The sequence below is a fragment of the Oncorhynchus masou genome, chromosome 12 (genome assembly GCF_036934945.1).
Source record: "Oncorhynchus masou masou isolate Uvic2021 chromosome 12, UVic_Omas_1.1, whole genome shotgun sequence".
Lineage (NCBI taxonomy): Eukaryota > Metazoa > Chordata > Actinopteri > Salmoniformes > Salmonidae > Oncorhynchus > Oncorhynchus masou.
The window spans coordinates 11025548-11030547 of record NC_088223.1 but is presented as its reverse complement, the minus strand read 5'-3'; the positions used below and the strand labels follow the sequence as shown (position 1 = coordinate 11030547).

Genomic DNA, 5000 nt, shown 5'->3' with positions numbered 1-5000 from the left:
TCAGAGAGAGAGCGCTGAGAAAGAATGGCTCCCACGCCCACCTCTGACGCGTCAACCTCAACAACAAACTGTCTAGAGATGTCAGGTGTAACAAGAATAGGAGCGGATGTAAAACGATTCTTAAGAAGATCAAAAGCTCCCTGGGCGGAAACGGACTACTTAAAGCACGTCTTAACAGAAGTAAGGGCTGTGAGGGGAGCTGCCACCTGACCGAAATTACGGATGAAACGACGATAGAAATTAGCGAAGCCCAGAAAGCGCTGCAGCTCGACGCGTGACTTAGGAACGGGCCAATCAATGACAGCCTGGACCTTAGCGGGATCCATCTTAATGCCCTCAGCGGAAATAACGGAACCGAGAAAAGGGACAGAGGCGGCATGAAAAATGCACTTCTCAGCCTTCACATAAAGACAGTTCTCTGAAAGGCGCTGGAGGACGCGTCGCACGTGCTGAACATGAATCGAGAGAGACGGTGAAAAAATCAGGATATCGTCCATGTAAACGAAAACAAAAATGTTCAGCATGTCTCTCAGGACGTCATTAACTAGTGCCTGAAAGACAGCTGGAGCGTTAACGAGGCCGAAAGGAAGAACCCGGTATTCAAAGTGCCCTAACGGAGTGTTAAACGCCGTCTTCCACTCGTCCCCTCCCTGATGCGCACGAGATGGTAGGCGTTACGAAGGTCCAATTTGGTGAAAAACCTGGCTCCCTGCAGGATCTCGAAGGCTGAAGACATAAGAGGAAGCGGATAACGATTCTTAACTGTTATGTCATTCAGCCCTCGATAATCCACGCATGGGCGCAGGGACCCGTCCTTCTTCTGAACAAAAAAAAAACCCCGCTCCGGCGGGAGAGGAGGAGGAGACTATGGTACCGGCGTCGAGCGAAACCGACAAATAATCCTCGAGAGCCTTACGTTCGGGAGCCGACAGAGAGTATAATCTACCCGGGGGAGTAGTTCCCGGAAGGAGATCAATACTACAGTCATACGACCGGTGTGGAGGGAGAGAAGTGGCCTTGGAACGACTGAACACCGTGCGCAGATCGTGATACTCCTCCGGCACCCCTGTCAAATCGCCAGGCTCCTCCTGTGAAGAAGAGACAGAGGAAACAGGAGGGATAGCAGACATTAAACAGGTCACATGACAAGAAACATTCCAGGATAGGATAGTATTACTAGACCAATTAATAGAAGGGTTATGGCGCACTAGCCAGGGATGACCCAAAACAACAGGTGTAAAAGGTGAACGAAAAATTAGAAAAGAAATGGTTTCGCTATGATTACCAGAGACAGTGAGGGTTAAAGGCAGCGTCTCACGCTGAATCTTGGGGAGAGAACTACCATCTAAAGCGAACAAGGCCGTGGGCTCCCCTAACTGTCTGAGAGGAATGTCATGTTCCCGAGCCCAGGTCTCGTCCATAAAACAGCCCTCCGCCCCAGAGTCTATCAAGGCACTGCAGGAAGCAGATGAACCGGGCCAGCGGAGATGGACCGGAAAGGTAGTGCGTGATCCAGAAGGAGAGGCCTGAGTAGTTGCGCTCACCAGTAGCCCTCCTCTTACTGATGAGCTCTGGCTTTTACTGGACATGAGGTGACAAAATGACCAGCGGAGCCGCAGTAGAGACAGAGGCGATTGGTGATTCTCCGTTCCCTCTCCTTGGCCGAGATGCGGATACCCCCCAGCTGCATAGGCTCAGCATCCGAGCCGGCGGAGGAGGGTGGCAGTGATGCGGCAGGTGGCTGTGATGTGGAGAGGGGAGCAACGGAGAACGCGAGCTCCTTTCCACGAGCTCGGCGACGAAGATCAAACCGTCGCTCTATGCGAATAGCGAGAGCTATTAAGGAGTCCAGACTGGAAGGAACCTCCCGGGAGAGGATCTCATCCTTAACCTCGACGAGGAGACCCTCCAGAAAACGAGCGAGCAAAGCCGGCTCGTTCCAGTCACTAGAGGCAGCGAGAGTGCGAAACTCAATAGAATAATCCGTTATGGATCGATTCCCCTGACATAGGGAAGACAGGGCCCTGGAAGCCTCCTCCCCAAAAACAGAACGGTCAAAAACCCGTATCATCTCCTCCTTAAAGTCCTGATACTGGTTAATACACTCAGCCCTCGCCTCCCAGATTGCCGTGCCCCACTCACGCGCCCGTCCGGTAAGGAGAGAAATGACGTAGGCGATGCGGGCTGCGCTCCTGGAGTAAGTGTTGGGCTGGAGAGAGAACACCACATCACACTGAGTGAGGAATGAGCGGCACTCAGTGGGCTCCCCAGAGTAACACGGCGGGTTGTTGATCCTGGGCTCCGGAGACTCGGAAACCCTGGAAGTGGGCGGTGGATCGAGGTGGAGTTGGTGAACCTGTCTTGTGAGGTCGGAGACTTGGACGGCCAGGGTCTCAACGGCATGTCGAGCAGCAGACAATTCCTCCTCGTGTCTGCCTAGCATCGCTCCCTGGATCTCGACGGCGGAGTGAAAAGGGTCCGGAGCCGCTGGGTCCATTCTTGGTCTGATTCTTCTGTTATGTACTTGAGTGAAGACCCAAAAGCGGTTTTAACAGAAAACAGAGTTCTTTAATGAAAAACAGGAATGGCATAAATCCTCTTCCAACGTAGTCAATGGAACAAAAGAACGTAGTATAATGCAGGATGCACCTGCCAGGCAGACTCCGACAGGATAGGACAAGGTGGAAGCAAACGGGACGACAGCTTGCTTCTGGCATCAAAAACACAAACAAGAATCAGACACTGAAAGTAGCAGGAACAGAGAGAGAAATAGAGACCTAATCAGAGGGGGAAGAGAGAACAGGTGGGAAGGAGTGAATGAGCTAGTTAGGGGAGATGTAGAACAGCTGAAGAATGAGAGACAGAGAAGGTAACCTAAAAAGACCAGCAGAGAGAGACAGAGTGAAGAGAAAGGACAGGAACAGACATAACAAGACATGACAGTTTGATTTTGTGGCTGAACTATCAATGCTTACTGTCTGTCTGTCTGTGTGGAGGTGTGACTCTCTTCATAGCGTTGTATGTGTTTACAGGTGGAGGTGTGACTCTCTTCATAGTGTTGTATGTGTTTACAGGTGGAGGTGTGACTCTCTTCATAGTGTTGTATGTGTTTACAGGTGGAGGTGTGACTCTCTTCATAGCGTTGTATGTGTTTACAGGTGGAGGTGTGACTCTCTTCATAGCGTTGTATGTGTTTACAGATGGAGGTGTGACTCTCTTCATAGTGTTGTATGTGTTTACAGGTGGAGGTGTGACTCTCTTCATAGCGTTGTATGTGTTTACAGGTGGAGGTGTGACCCTCTTCATAGTGTTGTATGTGTTTACAGGTGGAGGTGTGACTCTTCATAGCGTTGTATGTGTTTACAGGTGGAGGTGTGACTCTTCATAGCGTTGTATGTGTTTACAGGTGGAGGTGTGACTCTCTTCATAGTGTTGTATGTGTTTACAGGTGGAGGTGTGACTCTCTTCATAGTGTTGTATGTGTTTACAGGTGGAGGTGTGACTCTTCATAGCGTTGTATGTGTTTACAGGTGGAGGTGTGACTCTCTTCATAGTGTTGTATGTGTTTACAGGTGGAGGTGTGACTCTCTTCATAGTGTTGTATGTGTTTACAGGTGGAGGTGTGACCCTCTTCATAGTGTTGTATGTGTTTACAGGTGGAGGTGTGACTCTCTTCATAGTGTTGTATGTGTTTACAGGTGGAGGTGTGACTCTTCATAGTATTGTATGTGTTTACAGGTGGAGGTGTGACTCTTCATAGTGTTGTATGTGTTTACAGGTGGAGGTGTGACTCTTCATAGTGTTGTATGTGTTTACAGGTGGAGGTGTGACTCTCTTCATAGCGTTGTATGTGTTTACAGGTGGAGGTGTGACTCTCTTCATAGCGTTGTATGTGTTTACAGGTGGAGGTGTGACTCTCTTCATAGCGTTGTATGTGTTTACAGGTGGAGGTGTGACTCTCTTCATAGCGTTGTATGTGTTTACAGGTGGAGGTGTGACCCTCTTCATAGTGTTGTATGTGTTTACAGGTGGAGGTGTGACTCTCTTCATAGTGTTGTATGTGTTTACAGGTGGAGGTGTGACCCTCTTCATAGCGTTGTATGTGTTTACAGGTGGAGGTGTGACCCTCTTCATAGTGTTGTATGTGTTTACAGGTGGAGGTGTGACCCTCTTCATAGTGTTGTATGTGTTTACAGGTGGAGGTGTGACTCTCTTCATAGTGTTGTATGTGTTTACAGGTGGAGGTGTGACTCTCTTCATAGTGTTGTATGTGTTTACAGGTGGAGGTGAGACCCTCTTCATAGCGTTGTATGTGTTTACAGGTGGAGGTGTGACCCTCTTCATAGTGTTGTATGTGTTTACAGGTGGAGGTGTGACTCTCTTCATAGTGTTGTATGTGTTTACAGGTGGAGGTGTGACCCTCTTCATAGTGTTGTATGTGTTTACAGGTGGAGGTGTGACTCTCTTCATAGTGTTGTATGTGTTTACAGGTGGAGGTGTGACTCTCTTCATAGCGTTGTATGTGTTTACAGGTGGAGGTGTGACTCTCTTCATAGTGTTGTATGTGTTTACAGGTGGAGGTGTGACTCTCTTCATAGCGTTGTATGTGTTTACAGGTGGAGGTGTGACTCTCTTCATAATGTTGTATGTGTTTACAGGTGGAGGTGTGACTCTCTTCATAGTGTTGTATGTGTTTACAGGTGGAGGTGTGACTCTCTTCATAGTGTTGTATGTGTTTACAGGTGGAGGTGTGACTCTCTTCATAGTGTTGTATGTGTTTACAGGTGGAGGTGTGACTCTCTTCATAGCGTTGTATGTGTTTACAGGTGGAGGTGTGACTCTCTTCATAGTGTTGTATGTGTTTACAGGTGGAGGTGTGACTCTCTTCATAGTGTTGTATGTGTTTACAGGTGGAGGTGTGACTCTCTTAATATATAATAATAATAATAATATATCCCATTTAGCAGACGCTTTTGTCCAAAGCGACTTACAAGTTGGCT

At 48.5% G+C, this 5000-nt stretch overlaps 1 protein-coding gene across 2 annotated transcripts in view; it reads left to right on the top strand.

Moving 5' to 3' along the window:
* The window catches only part of LOC135549536 (proto-oncogene tyrosine-protein kinase Yrk-like), a 67622-nt gene that overhangs the window by 40870 nt on the left and 21752 nt on the right, over window positions 1–5000 (top strand). The gene's annotated exons all lie outside the window — the stretch shown is intronic.